The following is a 21,165-nucleotide window of genomic DNA, read 5'->3' as shown; positions in this document are numbered from 1 at the left end:
AGACAAATATAGCAGTCTTATAAAAATAATGAATTAATCTTTACTACAAAGACTGCTTTCATTTGCACATCACACAACTCCAACTGGCTACTGTGCAAACCTCAGTGCAATGTTAATGAGGAGTTGCGTTTACAAATTCACATGAGCCATTTGCCAGATGAATGAGCTGTGTTACAGTTTCTGTGCAAGCAAATGTTGCTCATATGCATCAGTTACAAGCTCACCTTCCTGCTACAGTTGCATATTTAGCCTATCTGTCAAAGACGGAGAGGGAAGACCAGATTCAAGACACTCAAAGCCAACATGCAACCTATGCATTACAAACATGTCATGTAATATTTGTTCTGTCTAATACCACAAAACTCACTCACAACAGGGTGGAAACACTTCACTCCATTAACACTGTAAATACAATGCCATGTATTAGCCCTGAAACAAACATGACCTTGTATTGTAAAGTGTGTTGTCCCTCTCATTTCCAAGCAGGGGTAGAGAACAAAATATACACTAATGCACCTTAAAATACAATATACTACACCCCCCAAACTAAACGACCTAAAAGTATTTTTATATGCCTCTTATCACAATTCCACTCAGTGCAGCATTTGGTTTTTTTTTTTCTTCAACAAAATAAAAGAGTAAACAGACTAAAAGGTATCAAGAAATTGCTCACTAATCCACTTAGTGTGGCACTGTAATAAAAGTACAGAGCACTATAAATGAGTAATATATTCACAATTCAAAGTAGTGTTATAGCTGAACTTTAACATTATTTAACAAAATCAGTCACAATTCTGCTTACTATTACAGCATTACTATAAAAGCAGTTCGCTACAAATAAACAACAAAAATTTCAATTCCACTTAAAGTGTTGTAGCAGCTTAACATGAAAAAAATCAGTTCCTACTTATTGGAGTAGAAGCATTTCAATAAATCTGAGTATCTGCCACAGATCAGGGCTCTCCATTTATGACACCTGTGTGAAAGCGGATGTAAACAAAGGATTGGGCAGGGTGAGTGCTCGAAATAACCGATCAATTAAAAAATACATTGATTAGGCCTGATACCACTCCCTCCGATCTGATTGGGACATCCCTAATTGCTGAAGTTGCAATAAACAACCCAAGCTGAATGAACACCTGGTGTCTCTGCTGGTAATACTCTGCCATTAATTATAGTTACTGGATGTAACTTCAGTTCAAAACTTGAGTACAAAAACTGCTGGAGTGGGGATTGACGTGGCAAGAGTCAGACGTCAGTAGATTATCATAATTCATAAAAATGCAGTGCAGTGACGTTACTGACATATATAACGCTGACCTGCCTGCGCATTCATCCCGAGCTAGACTTGTTCATATGAGTCAGCTGTCCCGTCACTCTGTTTGTCACTGTGTGTGGAGGCTGCAGTCCGCAGTGTAGTTCATACACTTCACTGATAAACCACAGAATTATACAGTATCATTGGGCTACATTCTAATTCTGTTGGGCACACTGTAATGCATGATCTTGGTAATAAGATGCTGCTTGTCACTTTAATTTGCAAGTCTCTGCCTTTGTGCTGCTCACTCCAAACTGACACACAGCCAATCAGCTGGCCTGTGCCCAGGGCCTCAATGACTCATCATTTCACTTCCTGTCTTATTACACGCCCTCACTTCCTGTTTGTGGATCTGAACAGTGTTATTACTGGTTCACTACACCAAGATGCCTAATTTAGATAAAAGGCCAGGTAGGATGAAATGAGGACAGAGTTTACACACATGCACGTACAGTGTGCGTGTATTTGTGTGTCTATGTGTGTGCGTGTGTGGGTATGCTTGTGTAAGCCTGCAGCCTATGCACTGATGAGAGTGGACAGGAGTAGCCTGGGGTAATCATGTCTTTATCCTTGCTGATGGCTGAAAGCAATTCATTGCAGACGCTCACCTTTCACACGCAAACGCGCGCACACACACACACACACACACACACACACACACACACACACACAAGGAGAAGAAGGGGCCCTCACTGCTGGAGCCCTGCCAGACAAGTCCATCTGCTTTTAAAATGGAACCCAATTTACCACACCTAGAAGGCCTCGACTGCTCAGGGACCCACAGTCCCACCAAGCAGAGAGGCTGAAACTGTAATACAGCAGGGTAACCCGATCTTCCATCTACGGCCTTGCATCAGCACCTGGGAGTGGGATTTGAGTTGCTCAAGCGCTGTTGGTTAAAAAGGTTTGATAGGAGGCAGTCCAACTCTCAAGTAAAATCATTCATTGGCCCTGCGACATTCACTTACTCGTTGTGACAGCAGCACCCTTACACTGCTGTTCAGTACAAATGTGTAAAAAAAAAACAAAAAAAAAACTGATTGCGGTACGACCGTCAGTCTCCAAGTGCGTGCAGACTTGGGAATGGCAGCCCTGCGGCGACAGTCATGAGCTCACATTAAAACAGACACAATGTGTTGTTTTAACTTGCTTGGTTCTATAAAATTCCATTGATGGCGTGCACACACATACACACACGCACACAATATAAACCCCTCTCCTCAAGGCTCTCAGCGGTGGAAACCCCCTTCAGTCACACATAGATCACATAACCTCTCTTGACATCGGAGGACAGCACTCCCAATGGAGAGATGCAGATTCACACACGCTCAGTGCTGGCCAAGGCTCCAGACTGCCATTGTCCTTCAGAGTCATCCAAACAAAACAAAGAAGAGGGTCACGCAAGGCCCCCTGTGCAATGGTAAATAACTGGAGAGAGGGAGAGTCAGAGAGGAAGAGACAGAGAGAGAGAGAGGAAGTGAGAGAGAAATTGAGAGAGACAAATCCACTGACAATGACAGTGTTATATGGAGCACCGAGTGCAAAATATGATCATCTGGGGGCAGGTGAATTCCACTAATGTTCAATCATTCAAGAAGAATCTGACACTGCTTGGATGGAAAATATGTCAGCTCCGTGATGTACAGAGCAAAAACAACAATGTAAAGAAAGAATTTAAATTATCTCACCTCGAGGTGCGAGGAGTTATAGTTAGAATAACACGTGGTGAAAACACATCCATTCAAGTTGGAGTTTTATAACGGTATTTTATACTCTGTAGAATAACAGAAATTTACATCTCACTGCAGGAGACAGTTTTATGTGTATAACTGCTAGGTGAGTGTTGCTTCCGTCAAAGACATGCACAGGCAGAAAAATCCAAACGGCTTAGATTGTGCCGATGTTAATCATTCATTACTGCTGAGTGACCCTTATTATAAAACCATCTTTGTTGTCATTATTCATCGGGCATAAAATGCTAGCCTGTTAATTCAGACTCAGGATGTCGACAATAGACGGCCTACAAAGGGCTTGGAAGCCACAGTCCGCCTCCCAATTGGTCTTTCATATGCTAATGAGGGAACTGTTTTGGGTTTACTGGCCTGGTTGGAAATGATTTAGGGTGACACCGGTGCTCTGAGCCTTTATGTTTAGGCTGGCCGCGGGGGCTCATATATCACCCTGATCATTAATCAATTAGCGTCTCCTAGCCACCTGTCGGACACATCGGCGCACAAAACATTCCTGCCCTTGGGCAGTTGCTAGACGATGATCATCAGTAGCACTACTATTACCTTCCAACCCCTCGGCACACCGCCCCCCTCCTCCCCTTTATGGTAATGCCCTGATGGATTACATAATCACACCCAAACACTGCCCGCAACGAAAAGGGCTTCACTCCAAGGAAAGCAAATCTGAGTGGAAACCACCATGGTGGGTTTTTTTAATGGGTTTCCCCCTCCCAACTCAATTGAACAGCAAGTTTTTTTAACATGCATTTGCTCTCCGCTGTCACAAACAGAAAAGACGAGGCAGAGAGGAATTGATGCCGACCTTGAAGGAGAATCAATAAGCTGACGGCTATTCAAAAGTGCTGAATGCACACCACTGCTGCGTCCTCCGTTGTTTTAAATGCAACTGCCTCCAGTGGGGTATTGATGGTTGTTTAGTATTGATGACGTGTCACAGTAGCCAAATACATGTGAGATGGAAAGGTCTAAACTATCAGGGTGTTAGTGACATTAAAGCGAGTTCAGAAAAGTGATTTTGTTTAGACTGGGTGAAGTTAAACTGCTGACTTGCAGTAAGTCAACTAGAAACAAGACTGCAAAAACAAACAGACGGTGGTTTTCTGTCTTACTGTTCATTCAACACACATTCATTTTTAATTAAAAATGCCCCGAATCTAAGTTTCTGTAAACTTCCAGTTTCTGAAAAACTAAAAGACAGAGAGGGAGGGGTGGAAAAAAAGTTCCATTTTTCATGGTCTGAGTTGTTTTGTTTAAAGACAGGCATCAGGCTTTGTGATCTCATGAAGCCACTTGTCATTAAAAAAATCCTCAAAGATTTTCTGATTTCTAAACAACTGCCCTCTGCCCAAGTGACACAAATAGGCCTGTCACGATATCCAATTTTGTCGGACGATAAATTGAAAGTAACTCCGATAAACAATATTTTTGTCATTTTGAGATCAATTTATGCCACTGATATAATGATAGCATAAAAGCATACTAATGCAAGTACACCCTTTCAAAGAACAATACACTTTTAATTCTTTCAAATATTATGACAGTGGAATAAGAATACGAAAAACATATCACATAAATATATAAAGGCTGTCACAGAACTTTAATCATTGCACTTAATCACTTTTTTAAATCATGTTTTCAATTCCATAATTGTGCATTACAAAACAGTTGTAAAGTCAGTATTAACAAAGTAAAGCAGTTCTTACCAAATTATCTCGGTTAGGAATCAAATGACAGCAAAAAGCTGCATGGGACTAGCATAACTAAGCATGTCTGTAAAGAGGAGACTCATTGATATATTTTTTTTAGGTAATTAACACCTGTTACACTATTCAAAAAAGTTTTTAAAAATTATAGCGCCTTTTTAGGCATAGCCCAAAATTACTCAGTTTGAGACTATATAGTTTGGCTGACAAAAACAAAACTAAGTGATGCCTTTTCTGACTAATGAACAAGCTTAGCAATACTCTGGGAACACCAAAGTTGGCTTCATTATGCTGCAGTCGGCTCCCGCAGATGGAGTGGACAGCCTGGGAGCCAACAGATCCGCTCCTGGATTTACGGAGTGGAAGTTGTAGGGAGTCTAAATTTACAAGAACTGACATTTTTGGCTTATTGCTGGGGTTGGCAAGCTCAGGTCTATCTGAACTGTGCCTCTTCTACTCCAAAAGTAGAGCTGCAGGCTACCTGTAAGCTGTGCTGTGTCGTCTTTTAGTGTTGTTTTGTTTTTCTTCTGATTTTCACAAATCGGCGGGGATGGAGAGGGAAAAAAATGGAAAATTTCTGAGCCCATGTCTTATGCTCTTTATTCTGGCATCATGTTTGCTAAAAATGTTGGTGACATACTTATGTAAACAAACATGCATGTAAACAAAACGGGCAATATCGAAGTCAGCAAAATAAGGTCATGTCCATATATCATACAGTCAGTCTGTAACATAAGTATCGTGACAGGCCTTGCCATCAAATGATTATTTATATTGGAGATTTGTATGTAAATTTGAACTCTTATGCAAAGGCCCTTACTGCCACTACACAATCTCTTTTCACAGCCTTGCTCACTGACAATACCCAAACTCCCACCACCCTCCCATCCAACCCCCAGAAAGCCTTCACATTTTTCACACTTTTTTGTTATTTGGAACTAATTCTTAAAAGCAGCTGAAGAGATAAGTGGCACTAAAATTAGAGCCTAATCCGCCAACCCTCTATATGGGGACATGGAGAAAGTAGATTTGTCAAGCCTTGATTTAGCAGTATTCTCTCATTATAAAAGTAGCACTCTTCACGCAGCTTAGCAATACGAAATGGCTCAATCAGTCTCATGTGGAACATTTAACGGGGAAGGGGGGGGGGGGGGGGTGGGGGATGGAGTGAGGGCCTATCTGTGAACCCAGAAAACTTGGCATCACGCTGGTGCCATTATTGTGTTGCCAGCATTGTTATTTCTACCTGTGCTGCACTCTTCAACTCTGAGGGTTCCCCATTGAAAATGACATTCGCCATACACTTCAAAAGGCTCCAAACACAGGAGTTGTTTCACTTGGGGATTGTAGAAAATCTGGGCCACTGTGTTTGGGTGTGTAAAGTGTGTAACACTGGGCTGGGCACTTGAGACTGGGAGTTGTTGTTTTTTTCTCTCTCTCTCTCTCCCTCTCTCTCTCCCTCTCTTTCGTCTTTAAAATCCAACCAGCTCAGGCAAGGAGCCAGCTACCGACATTATCAGGTGGATTTTCAAAAGAACAAAAGCCCCTCTGCAATTCTTTACACTGCCAGTAGAAAAAAAAAGCTGAGCAGAAACCCCATCCAGCATAGATACTCAGTGTGTGCATCTGTGTGCATACACATTTATAGTCCCCTGTCCTTGGTATTTCACCCAAATTCATTTCTTCCAGAAGATTATTTTCCAGATAATCTCACACTTTCTTCTATTTACTTATCTCTTCAATAAAGTCCTAAAAACCGGCTGTGATATTCAGAGTGCAAAGGTCAAAACTAAAGCTGAGAACACAGAGAGGAAAGCATATCTGTTCTGGCTCACTGTATCTAATCACATTCACAACATAAATGTATCTCAGAGGCCACAAGGCCAAATAACAGATATTTCTGGGAAGATAAATCTGGAAGCGGAAAGAATCTCACACTTGACTGCAAACAAGTAAAGTGCATAGTTGTGTTGCCTGGTATCTGCTGGTGGACAAGCAGTGTGGAGAGAAAAAACTACTGCCTGAGCAAGATAAAGGCTATCCACAGGGTACAGGGGCAGAGAGAAGACAGCAGGAAGGAGGAGGGTGATGGGCAACAGGGCAAAAGCTTGACCTCAAAGGGTCAATAGGTGATTAGTAACATTTATCACACCTATGTGAGCTGCTAAACGAGAAGTCAGGCAGCTTCTCTCTGAAGAATTCAGCCGCATTTCGATGTCAAAGACCAAATGAAGGCTGGGCCCACTACTGGCAACCAGATGCCCTGTGTTTATGACAAAGACAAATATTGGAATCCCTAAGTGGAAAAACATGCCATGCTGGCACACGGCAGCAGCAGTGAAACGTTACATCATTTTGACGATTTAATGAGCGCGGCCTGGATCGGATCATAAGTTTAAATACCTGCCAATGCCAATATAAAAGCTTGTATTTCATGCTTCATGAGAGAGGCTAAAAAATAAGTTTCATTCGATAGGAAAACAATGGTTGGAGGATGAAGGGGCTGCGGTTGTGGTTGAGGGGGAGGAAAGCAGCACTGATGAAAGCCATGCAAGGTATCTGAACGCAGGGAATCCATGGAGCCACAGTTCAGCCGCACTGACATTCACACGGAGGAAATGACAAAGACACAATTGAGTGCAGGATCAGATTTGGAACAAACATATCATAAAACAGCTCACCCCCAGGGGACTGCCCCGACAGGGGCTGAAGAAGCACGGCAGTTCTGCATTGTTTTGGTGCTCTGGACAAGTGGAGCAGAGTTTGAGTGGGTATCGTGGGCCAGAGGCCAACAGAGATGAACGCACGCTGCTGTGCAGAAGGACAATTAGGCCACACTCACGCAACAGGCATCCATCAAAGTGAAGATGACAGCCAATTTGATATAAAACAAACATAGCCTTCTTGTTAGCCATTTCATATCTTGTGCATGGGCAGAAAATCTACAATTACTTCAGTATGAGTGAAATGCACAAACAAAACACAAATTAGTGATGGCATCCCATTTTCTCATCCCACTCCTCCTACACACAGAGAAGATTAACTGCTTTCAGTTGCAAACACAAGCTCTCAAGCACTTTCTTCAAATCACTCGAAGAACTCAAGCGTTTCGACTGTCCAAATCCAGTGAAAGGTTATTATGAGGCATTGGTTCAAGAGGTGTCTGTATCACCTAATTTTTGTGACTTTCTGAAATTTACCATCTGACAATCAGGCCTCTTGCTCCGGCTTTAAAGGTCCAACATCATCCCCATACCAGTTAGCAGGCAAAAAAAAAATGATGATAAATGATAAATGATAAATGATGATTTCCAATGCAACAACCAAAGGCAAAAATCCATGAAGACAAGAAGAATGTATGGATGTAGTGGCTAAATATAGTCAAGGAAATATCCATAAAATAACCTTAAAACTGCACTAGTAGCACACAAAGTAACAATTCAAACCAAAAGCCTCGCAGTATGCTCCTAGCCCCAAACTACAGACAAGTGAGGACAGTGGTGGGGAAACCCATAAAAAGTGTCATTATATATACATGGTAAGAGCTAGGGATGCACAATTTCACATTTTTTGCCAATATCCAATATGCCAATATATATTAACTCATTTCCATATCCATTTTTTCCCTGCCTAAATTTAGTGGTCATCAAGTCTCCTCTGAATTAACATCATGTTATGCATACTCTTATCATTATGGCCCACCAGCAGATAGAGACATAAAATGCAATTTTTTTTAATGTATGTAATATTCATTCATTGTCCAAAATAATAAAAATATTTAAAATTAAGGTTAATGCTTTGTACACTTTGTCAATAAAAAAAGAAAGAAATTTGCAATATCGGCAGAACTCAGCATGTTGGCCAGTTGCGATATGTAATTTTAAAGTCAATATCTACCGATACTAATGATGTGCCAATTAGGGATGCATGATAATATCGGCACCTCATTAGTATTAGACAATGAACAGACAATGAACTAGAGAAGACACCGACACTGAGAGCACCAAGGAGAATGTCCTCAGTATATGGGTCAATTTTCTGTTTCAGTACAGTATTAAAGTTTACTTGGCTATAAAAAAGAAAACAAACACTCTGTGGGTCCACAAAATCAGGCTACCATTCATTTTCCATCGAGCAGCTCCAGACTTTATGACCTATGACATCACAATTTTGAGAATTACTTCTCTGGTTTCTGTCTTTTAGAGATTAGCTCATGTTCACAAATATTGATTGAACTTTCCTTGACTATGAAAATAACATACTGGATTTTAGTTGGTGCGTCCCTTTAAGTCTGATCTCTAGGGCACAGCTGACATATCCTGCATGGTTTGTTTACATGAGTGCACAGCTGATGGGTACAGTGGTATGTTTACACGGTGTAACGTAAGTGCACATACTGATATAACAGATTCAGTGGGGACAGAGAGATGCTTGCTTTCCCGCTGTTAAGACACAGTGTTAGGCCTACATTTTCTCAGAGGGAAACATTTTTACTGGACACCACGACCGGAGAGATTTAAATATATCAGACTGATAAAGCTGCTTGCTGTGTGTGTTTAAGAGAGACAAAGAAAGAGAGGGAAGAAGGTAGAACGCTATAGCACAATGTTTCTGTAAATTATTAATAACTTGCACAGAACGCTGCTTTGTGACTTGCGCGCCCAATAATGCACATTTTCTGACAAGCTAACCCAAACCACGCGACCCGCGGGTTGTGTAGTGACTCGCACATTTCTATTCTGCAGTGAAAAAGATCTCTATCGGCCAGAACAGATAACCATTGACAGCCTTTTCTTACTCCAGGCACAATATCTAATTTTCTGTAGCCTCTTTATTGATCTCATGCACCAATGATTACTTCCGCTTTATAAATATATTGCTAGGGTTTGACGAAAATTTTAATGGAAATACAACATGAATGCAAGAACTAACTTGTTTACATAATGCCTTCCACAGACAAAGACCTTGAGTTCCCCTCAGTATCTGTGTTTATAAGGTTGTACAATGATGCAATCTTTGAGTTAAGTCCGCATCAGTTTTATAGTCCCTGATTGAGGGAAAATATCCCTCTGCTGACGTAGAAGGTCAGTGTTTACTGCAGGGTCTTAATTTAGATACTAGAAATGTGTCACATGGAAGCAGCACAAACCGTGCAAAACAAGTTTCCTTGGGTCCTTGTAATAAAAAAAAATATAGCTTGTGGCTGGAGCAAGCTTATACTAGGTGTGTCCCAGGCTGATCCGCAGGATGGGGATTGAGGCCATCAAGTCATTTTTTAATGGATTAAATAAAGCTCAATTTCTTTCTGATCCTTTGTTTGTCATAATCCATTGCACTCCTTCAAACACTAGAACTTGTTCCTTAACACCCAGTATTGTGTTGCAAGTAAGTCAACTGCAAGGCAATATGAACGAAACAGTTCATAGCCAAGAGTTTCAATTAGATAGCTGTAGCAAGCAAAGCCAGTTTAGCTGTTAAAAAGAGATTGTTTTGCCTGTATTTCGGTGCCATCGCGCAAGTGGGCAACACCTCTTAAGTGGTGAATTTGAATTTAAGTATCTTGTTCATGCTGTGAATGAGAAAAGAATTTCTTGATCCTGTCCATATCTTACTGCCACATAAGACTGCCACATAAAACCATAGAGTGGTACAGGAATAAGTCAGGAATGAGTCTAAAAAAAAGCCAAAATTAGTTAACATTTTATAACTCTCAGTTCGCTCATCTCATAGTCAGTGGGTTTTTTATTTGGGCTATTAGTTAGGTGTCTGAAATAAAGTCTGTGGTTAACACAAGCTTAAGAGATTTTCACATTTTGTCTCACAACATAAGCTGCGCCAGTTCTACGCCAGACTATAGAACATCATCATGCCAGTCACAGTTTTGCGGCCTTATTGAGGTGGCGATGTAGTTTGTTTGTAACATAAAGTTAGTGTTCTACTTCTGGCAATTGCATTTACACTTCAAATATCCTAAAAGTGGTGTTCATTTGTGAAAATGATCTTGCTGAACAAAATGTGTAAGTTTCATAAACTTTTGTTTGCCACAGAGCTTATTTTTTACTAAAATCCAATGAAAAAGAAAAATCCCAAAGGCTTTTTTGTCAAGGGAACAAGGGTGATGTTAACTTCTGGGCTGGCCTTCAAACATACGTCATCCCTGCAGCTCTCTAAACAGGTCACAAACTATCAATAGAAACTGTCAAAGAAAAGCAGTGATACAGGCTATATGTTGTTCTTAATGCAAAACTTTTTCACATCTCTTATTAGGCAGGGCAAGATGGCCCTAAGTACAACTGTGGACAGAAGAAAACTGCCAAACTGTGAATTGGCAAAGGGCACCGAGTCGAGTAGGCAGTAACTAAGAAAGCTAGGAATGGCTGATGTGTACAAATGAGAGGTTCTGCAGAAATCACCCCAGAACACGAAGCAGAGCGGCGCAGAGAAGCCTCCTGGAACACAGTCAACACATTTCACACACGCAGGGCCTGGAAACAACACGCTTGGGGCTTCCACCTTCATTTAGATGAAAATGGACCTCCTCGAGAGGAAATAAAGCCATTTTTAACTCCCCCTCTCACTACGAGTCGGCCTCCCATAATGTGCCCAGTCAATGGACTGTGGGTTTATTCAACTGCAGGCAGCCCACAGCACAACCATAAATAATGTAGGGCAGCTCACATGAAACCCTAATCACCATTGTGCTGTCACCCAACAGAGAAGATTGCTTGTTTAATTTACTGCGCCGCATCTGTCTCAGTTCTGCCCAATTTAGCTTCACAATTTCAGTGGGCAAGTACTCCAGGTATTTATCAATATGCTTTTCATCCAATGCCATGAATCAATAGGAAGGCAATGTTCATGTATGTGAGTCTGTGTGAGTTTGTTTGTACACGTGTGTGCGTGTGTATGTGCGCACACGCGCGCAAGCATGTTTTGGGCTACGGCGCATATGTGTGCCAGGAAGAATAAACAAGAAAGCTTCAGTTTGTGAAACAACAAAGGCCATCAACACTCAATAACCAGGGACTCATTATTGGCCGTATACAACGCACTTCATTACATTACTATTCCATTAGCATGCAGGCATTTGCATATTCACGTCACCTCTTTACAGAGGCTGTTGATCATAAATGGCAGCCATATGCTGCCTGGTGTGCCATATTACAGAATTATTACTGCAACACAAAAAGCCAAGAAAAATGGAAATTATGTTGACACAAAATGAAGTACAAAACCAATCAAAGGATCTGCCGTTACTGACAGTGTCTCACAGTCTCACTGACTGAATGGGTATCATTTACATACACGAGTTATGCTTCCTTGCTGACAAACATCTGCAGGCTGAGGCTGAGTCTGCTGGGTGCATTTCTGCAACACTTTCCTCACAAATACATGTACTGTGCATGCATTTTATTCATGTGTTAACTACCAAAACAACAACAATGTATTTAACTTTTATAGGAACAAACATATAAGATTAATTACTGCTTTATAAACTCACACAAAGGTTAATGTAATTAGCCCATAATTGGTTTTTTGCTGCACTTTTTATGGGGGTAACCTTGGTTTACCGTCCACTCCTCCAGCTGCAAACACTGGAATCCTGCCCTCCTACAGGTTCTGTACCGCAACATCTGAGCATGACAGATATTTGGTGTGATGGCTCTTCTGCACTGTGATGACAGCCCATGGAGACAGAATATGTAGCAGAGGCGCACTAGCTGCACAGACTTGGCGGGCACAAGCCAAGGCTGCAGAGCAGCATGATAACGATGCTATGAGCTGAGCCACTTACGACTGGCTAGCTGTTCAAAGTAGCAGCAGCAACAGTGGTATCATCTTTGTTCAGGACCATTATCTCTCCACTGTGGTGTTCACTTCACACTGATAAATGTGGCCTAGCAAGGAGAGCTAATGTGCAAGCAGCTGCAGCCGAAGCAGCTGGGTAATACACTGTCAACTGCCACATACGCCCACACAGGAGGCACAATAGAGGGGATTTGTTCCACTGAAATCAGTGTTAAGATGCTCTGGTTTGTGTTGTGCTTTGAAACTGGCCATGGCTGCTGCACAGGAGATTCACATGTAATGGTCCCAATAACGGACTGGGAATGACACAAGAGCTGTCAAGTGTCGTAATTAAAGCGATGAGATTTAGTATGATGGAGAGCAGCCCAGCTAATAAGTAACCACTACAGTGTTGATAGACTCTTGTTTGTTGAAACTGTGTTTTCCAGCAAAAACACCAACCATTCCAACAATGCAGTTTCTCAGTTGTGAATATTTCCAGCTTTTCTTTGCTTTATATCATTGAAAACTGAAAACTGGTTGGACAATAGAAGACATTTTAGGACATAATTTTGGACCCTTGGAAAGTAGGATGGACACTTCCAGCATGTTTTGAATTTTATAAACTAAAGAAAACAATACACTGATTAGAAGAATAAACGAAAGCTTTGTCAATAAGGAAAATAATCTTTACAATGCATGGGCATGAGAAGGTGGATACTGACCCTCTATACAGTTCATAAATAGTTGGCTCTTTTACCATAACACATTGGCTATCAGAACATTTGTTTTAAATCTTGAACAGCATATGATCAGGTGTCAGAAAATAAATGAAAAAAAGTTGCTTAAAATGTGTCCAGGACAGTTTTGGAGCTGCTTTTAAGATGCATAGCCATCAGAGAGTTTTAAGGAAGCTTATAATGGGGCAGACAAAGAGCGTAGGTATGTTATGCCCAGACTACATAAGCGGCTTCAGCGAAAAAAACAATAGGAGGTCTAGCACCATTCAAAAGGAAATTTTGTTACATGCAGCCTAAAGAGAAATTATTTTTGAGACGAGGGAGCTCACATTCTTAGGACTAATGGGACCAATGATTTAAGTTTGTCTTAGCAGTTTTCATATAGCTCCTAAACCCCATCGCCAGAATAAATATTTGAATTGTACATTTTTGCAAACCATGGTAATGTAACATTTGCATTATGTGGTGGACATGTTGAAACTTTACGTTTCTTTGTGTTTAAAGAATGTTTTGGTCAACATGTGGTTCTGTTTGGTGTCACAATCACAGTTAGAAATGCCATCGACGTGTCACTAAAAAACACCAGTTCTGTTGTTTGCTGGTCTCAAACAATGATCTGTAGTGGTCAGGAGCTAATGTTCGTCACGCCATCTATGCACATACATAGCTGTACATTTTTACATTGCGTAGGCATGTTCAAATAGATTCAATTAGATTCCAAATCGATTTTTTCATCTATTTGGACATTCTTTATCACTGTTTTTGTTGTATTCGTCTGTCTAAGTTTCCAACTCCCTAAAAAAAAAAAAAATATATATATATATATATATATATATATATATATTAATGACACCACTGTCAGTAAGGTAATTATGTAAATGGAAGATTTTCTTCATCTGCACAACCCCCCCAAATCAATCACTACAATGTCATAACTGACTGCAGACCCACACTTGGCACAACGCAGTAGTGGTATTATCAAGGAGTGCTTAAGGACAGATTGGCTGGTCAGACATCTGTGTAAGTGACACCAGCTCTCTGGCTAGCTGTCTGACTCATGGCAGCAGAGGGTTAACTTGGCAGCTCAGCTGTACAGTGCAGCTCTAAAAGGAATATTAACAGCATGTCCCTCAGTGCAGACTGAGAGAGAGCAACAGGAAAAAGGAGGACGGAGAGAAAAGGAGAGATGGAGAAAAGGCAAGGAGCAAAAGGGGTGGGTGTGCGAATCCAATTTCCAGTGACAGTGCGCTCAAGATCACTGTTTCAGTGAAAGAACATATCATCTGTCAAAGTTAATGGCAGTGTCCTGGGGAAAATGAAGGAAAATAGAATGGAGACCATTCATTAAGAAGGTGGGGGATGGGGGTGTGTCGAAGCCACCGGTCTGCTCCACTGTCTCTCAGGGAAAATAAATATATACACAAGCCATTATTTGTGCATTTACGAGGTGGCAGTGCTGCTGCGATCAAGGGCTGGTTCTCATGCTACAGAGATAATATTAGCGCAGATGCCTGAATAGGAATCTGTGGGCTCCAGCACAGAGCTATCACTGGGAATGAAGAAGTCGGCCTGGCTGCCTGGTAGGATGGCTGGCAGGCTAGCTAACAGGCCCGGCCAGCCTGTCTCTCACTCAGAGCTGTGGATGTACTCAGTGGAAGCAATTGATACCATTGTTTTATGGAGAGGAGGGTGGAGGGGGATTAAGGACCAACAATAGGGCTCTTTCACTGGAAATGTCAGCCGTCACGCCGGGGGACTGTCCGACTGGGCAGAGACACTTTTGTAAAAAGCCAAGGTACAAAATGAGTGTGGAAAATAGTATGAAACCCTGTGACGAGGGCAATGAAACAGTTTGTCATGGGCTAGAATATTCCCGTGCCAAATGGTAGCAATGCAATCTCAAACATGAGACAACAGGCTATGGGAAACTTTACAACATTGATCATGTGAGCTCATGTAAAACAGAAACACAAGGCTTTCCATCAATTGTTTTATGTCCTAAGCCTCCTACAGACTTTAAGATTTTAGCAGTCTTATAAGTTTAGTGCAAGCTACACTGGATCTAATAAACTTGGATACGACGGTAAGTTTGATGTATGCAGACTGTACAATGACTATGCTTACTGGATCACAGGCCGTACATACATAGCCTTCAATGCCTAATAACAAAACGTCATTAGTGCGCATCATGTTCATACAGCGCTGTAGTGGTAAGAGAAAAACTAAAACATCATCAGCATCATTTCCTACTGCATTTCCAATGGTTGTTTGGTAGACGTAGGTCAAAACAGCAGTCACACAGTGAGATGGTCATCCCAAATTTCTGAAACTGTCAGAATTTTATCCCAGGCAGTCTTTGATTGCAAGACTGACAACTGCCATCCTTGAACCTCTCTCTTACTGTGCAATGTAGGACCACTGTTTTAGAGCAACAACTAAATGTTTCTGACATAATTTTTAAGCCGCATGGCTTATTTCAGAGTCATGGTGGTGGTGGTGGTGGTGGTGGTGGTGGTTGGGGGGGGGGGGCTAACCGGTATTTTTGGACTTAAAGCCTCTTTTTGGGATGTCTGTCTCTACATTATTTTGAACTGTACCTTTGCTAGCAGCCCTAGAGTTTTCAAACAAATCTTTATTGATAATTTCAATAGCCAGAACAGTCTGCAAGGGCCAAGGTATCATTTTATTACCTGTTTTACACATACAATGTGAGCACTCAGTTTGCCACTTGACGATCAGACTGCACAATGTGAGCAAATAAATCATGAGCTTCGGCTTCAAATCAAATGCGATTCCCTCTTACAGTGGGAGCTGGAATTAAATAACATTTCTAAAACAGGCTCAAATCAAACAGTATGTGCCCAGCTTTAAGGATCTGTTTGTCTTTTTAAAAAAAGCAGAACAGCTCTGCAGATATATGTGTCAAAGATTTCAAGGTCTACCAAAACAAGCAGAAGCTTGAAACACATTCCAAATCAATAACCAGGATAATAGGTTATATGGGTCTTTAGCTCAGCCTCATTAGGAAAAAAGAGACAAACGTGGCCTGATTCTTCAGGCAAATTAACATAGCGAGGAACCTAAAATATCACAACCGATGATCCACTCTGGGACGTTTTATCATGAGATTATACAACAGAGAGATACAAAGTTCTCTCTCGGAGTGCTTTGATAACCCCACTGGCCTTGGACCTCTTTGAAAATCTCACCCTGAAGGTTTGAGGTGAATACAAAGAGCAAGCTGAAGTGAGGTGCCCTGCCGCTTTAAGGCTGGGATGAAACCGAGTTATTCTACCACTCTGACCTAATTGCTCTCTCGCTCTCCTGACATGAACACTGGGAGCTGTGCACTCTGACACGTAAAGATTATTTAATACCATCAAAGCCATAAAAGGAGGAATAAAAGGAGGCGGTGTGAAAGAGGGAGGTAGTTAACCCTTGCGGATCTTGCAGGGCCGGGAAGTCCAGAGAGCTATGCAGAAAGCAGCAAAAAGACAATCAGTATGCAAAAGCAAGCCTAACTGCCGCCGGCCAACGTGAGTGGAGCTCCCACATCCCGACATCACAGCGGCTCCAGAACTCCCCCTCCAAAAAAAAAAAAATCCCACTCGGCTCCGGCTACACTCTCCTGGTATCGGCTCCCACCCTTCTTCTCTCCTGCTTTTCCCACACTCGCCCCAGTCCCTAAGGCAATGACTACGTCATTGGGCACCACTGCCAAACCACTGTAATATCCCAATTTATTTCTACTTATTCTGACAGAGTCGGGGCCTGTTTCATTTAGGTCAAGGCTGGTTTCATTAGTGTGAAGCTACACTGTTTCTCTGGACTCCATTTTTAAAAGTAACTGTTTCTTTATTAGGCCAAAGACTGCTGACGAAACACTGGCAACTACAGTATATTGGTAAACCAACACATGTACACATCAAAACAAAGTCTAAAACACTAGCCCTCTGGATTTTCCTATTTGCAGTTAGTAAAACTCTAATTCTGCTGTGCGGTTTTTACTTTAAATACTTCCTACTCCTGAAAGAGAGTGTCTAGTCAAAATCTGACAGTGTGTGGGTGGGACTGGGTAGAGGTGTTTACCGTTAGGCGCTGGGTGACATCTCCAGGGTGCCCTGCCATTGTGGGGAGCGTGTCTCATCTGTCAGTGCCTGATGAGTTTGTGCTGCATAGCCTCATGAGTCAACCCGGCTCGTCAACAACAGGGGGCAGGCGCTGTGGCAACACAGTGTGTCGAGAGTCGACCACCACAGACCAAAGCAAACCAAACCACCTGACACACTGAGAGCTTTTTCAGAGAAAGCTAGGTCCAGTGCCAAGTTTAGCCATGAGTATATCTCTAAGAATATTTCCTCTTCTCGTCTACTGTGCAATCTTGCTAAATCTGGATTTTCACCCCTTATTAATGATAGTTTATGTGTCATTTATGAAGGATGCTATCTTGTGACTGAGATCAAAACGATTTATTAACACTTTAAAATACCTGACAGGAGTATGAGGAAGGAAAGACACACTCTCTGACTTGCTGTGCAGTATGAAAATAGGTCAGTCAAAACTTTTAAATTCAGCATGCAAAGTTTTACACCCATTGCTCCACAGAAGTGTAAAAGAAAAATAATTTGGAGAAATTTACTGAACGCATTAGAAAAACAGCTGAGAAGGATGAGCTGGCAGATTGAGCCGCCAAATATTCTCCACACAGAAATCTAAATGCAAATAACCTTATCGACCAGAAATAACTCATCACCTTTCATCTAGTAAAGTCATTTGTTCCACAGGTGATGAGCAAAAAACCCATTAAAATAAAACTGACAGAGCTAGGAGCCACTGACTCACTACTACTGTGTTTTTAAAGAACAAAGAGGAAAAGAAAATTTCCTTTCCAGTGTCACTCAAACTCGACTTTACAATCTGCAGAGGAAGGAAAGGGACACTGCGAGGGCGTAGGGGATGTGAGGGGGTAAAGTGAGTGTGCCACCGCCACCACGGTGATGACACATTTAGTGCCACGTGAAGCCGAGGCGTGCGAGGCCTTTAACTGGCACTGCTCACTCGAGGAGAGCACCAACTTCCCGTTGACGCTTGTCACAGAGGGTTGACAGTATCGCAAAAAAACCCACTGCCTCGTGCTGCATTACAAATCGACACTGCATTTTAGCAAACAAGCTCAACAGGGCAGTTAACTTTTAAAGACACAGGCTTAATTTCTGTGTTATTCAGGTTTGAATATATTGTTGCAAGAGACGGTGCTAAATCAGTTCTGCTCTTCAGGAGGAGGCAGCATGAAAAAAATGTGACTAGAGCTGCTGTCAACAATGACTTGAGGGCATAATCTCTCCAAAACCTTCTTAATGTGTTAGATCTTAATATATGACATTTGCTTAGGCATGCCAACATCATGCATTTCAGATAACCAAATTGAAACATGGTGTATATATTTTTAGAATTCAATGATGGGAATCAGGTATCACAAGACAGCTAGACAGCGGATTACTACTTTTCACAAACATTAAAGCAGTGATACTCAATTTATGACCTGCGGGCCAAGTCTGACCCCGATAGGGTGCCAGGTGGCTCTCCAACCATTTTCTAATTCAAAGTAAAAAATAAAGTGATTCACACTGGGAATTGTATTTGTACTTTTAGTGTACATAAGGTGCCAGAGTGCATAAAACAGCATCAAAGCCCCTCATGTCCTAAAACCTGAGAAATGACCTAAAATCCTAAACATTTTCTGAAATAATAGAAATGTCCTAAAATCCTAATGTTCTGACATCCTAGAAATGTCCTAGATTCCTAGAAATGTCCTAAAATCCTAGAAACGTCCGATATTGTATAAACTGTATGTATCCCTGGTCTAAAGGCTATTATGAAAATCATTATTAGATGTGACAGTTTTAGGGGCAAGTATACACTCTTGCATTTAGCCCAAGCCTTCCCAATTAAGGCGGTGGCACAACATTTAACTGTGAACCACACCAAGAAAGAAGGTGACAGGGTGGGAAAACCCTCAGACGCACCAAATTTCCCACTGAGTGACTCGGCCTCTAATGCATCTTGCTCTGAATGTCACAGGTTGTCACAGGAAAGGGCATCTTCTTCTTCTTTCAGCTCCACCCTGCTAAAAATTTGTCTGTGCTGCCATGTCTGCAGCCAGTGTTATAAACGTTCAGCGAGGTATCGTAAATCTGTGTCATAAAATATCATTCAGCAAATCACGCTGTGCCAAATGCGTAAAGTGCACAGACTTAACAGATTACTCAAGTAAAAGGGAAACATCTAGAAAGTACTTGTGAGAGCCATAAACGGAGGGTAAGGTGTAATCTGTGGTTTCACAAGAAAACATTTACAAGATAACACTGATGACTTTGTGATGCTGCAGGGTATGTAACTCTAATGATACAACACAGTCCTGACATTTAATTTGCAGAGATCCAGACACTTCAAGTTGCCACATTATTATGACAGGGGTTAATCAGGGGTGTTAACAAATTAGGGGCATCTCTGTCAGTTTGCAGTGGTAGTGTAAGGCTCTCAGAAAAATGCGTTTTGGGTCATCAAGTTTGCAGCTCACTATTAGAGCACATCAAAAGAATGCAGGCTGTGGTTGCCCCTCTGTGAGCTATGCCTGTTCATCCATTTACAGCACACCAAAGGGAGGAAGTGGGCTCCTGATATGATCGGTATCAACAGCAAAGTACACCGTGCACTCAAGCAAAGTTCACCTCAAGCCGAAAGTATCCCGCAACGAAGCAATATTGGTAGAAATGAGCGAAAGCACGGTGTCCGAAAATGCATATTCCCCCACATTCCGCTGTCCTGACGGTGCAAAAAACAAACAAGTGGGTGCAGACGCTCAGACACACAGCATGCTATGCTTTTAGCTCCACATGTGGGCACTTTTTGGGTATGTTGGTAGGTCGGCTCTGTTAATTGACTCGAGGAAACTGTCAGCGGTGTAATGTGCCCTAATGTCTTTACAAGCAACACAGAGGAGCGTTAGCTTTGCATGCTAGCCGCCCTTACAGACGTCGTATCCACTGAATATAATGTCGCTCGAAAAAAAAAAAACACAATTAGCTATCTTTTCCTTTGGTAGCCGTAAATAACTTGACAGGAGTTTCGGACTCCATTTATTTAGTCCGTTTCTGACAATGAACGCCGCTAGAAAAAGAAAAAAAAACTGTGACACTAGTGCACATTATCACCGTAGCCATGCATGACGCATTCAAAATCCCCCCAGTGAAAGAGCTAACAGTTTAATACGGTTAACATCCTAGGTTGAGACCACGCTGTCAAATGTTGACAAGCTGTCAATGGCAAGTGGATGGTAATACCTGGGACCTGTTGACTCCTCCTCCCGGTCCCCTCGGGCTGCTGGTGGAAGTTCAGCCGCGCAGCTGTAGCCTATTTCTCCGCGGTGGTACTCTTTTCAAAGTTTTCCGCCGACTCTCAAATCTGCAAACGGTGGCTCCCGCCGGCTCCAAGTGACGCTTACCTCCACCGGCGAACCGCAAGGTGCGTTGAGAGACCGCGAGCCGCTTTCAGAGAGCAGCCAAGTTTGGCACGGCTTTCGCGAGGGCAACCATTGCAGTCACGTTCTCTGGCTGTGAAATCCAACACCAGCTCTGACCCCGCCCCTTTCCTTTTCTGGGGGCCAGTCTTAAAAAAGTGGATGTCCTGCTCCCTCCAGATGTGCTCAGTGCTCTGCACAGATGATGGGAGGCAACGAGAAAAGTGCAGCATTCGTTTAGTTGCATTTTAAGCGTGCTTCATCCTGTCATCTTTCTCATAGTTCTGTTATGCTTCACTAAAATGCACAAAACTCCCTTTTATGCTCTCAGTCTGGGAGGCAAATA

At 42.0% G+C, this 21,165-nt stretch overlaps 1 protein-coding gene across 4 annotated transcripts in view; it reads right to left on the bottom strand.

Annotated features, from left to right (window-relative positions):
- raraa (retinoic acid receptor, alpha a) overlaps window positions 1-20,909 on the bottom strand; it is a 178,484-nt gene extending 157,575 nt beyond the window's left edge. For all 4 annotated transcript variants that reach the window (XM_042507470.1, XM_042507472.1, XM_042507471.1 and 1 more), the window contains exon 1: window positions 20,644-20,909. The gene's annotated coding sequence lies outside the window, so the exon portion shown is untranslated. The remainder of the gene's footprint in view (window positions 1-20,643) is intronic.
- Between the last annotated feature and the right edge of the window lie 256 nt (window positions 20,910-21,165).

This window comes from Plectropomus leopardus, chromosome 19 (assembly GCF_008729295.1).
Source record: "Plectropomus leopardus isolate mb chromosome 19, YSFRI_Pleo_2.0, whole genome shotgun sequence".
NCBI lineage: Eukaryota > Metazoa > Chordata > Actinopteri > Perciformes > Serranidae > Plectropomus > Plectropomus leopardus.
The sequence above is the reverse complement of the archived record's forward strand: the minus strand, read 5'-3'. Positions and strand labels throughout refer to the sequence as shown.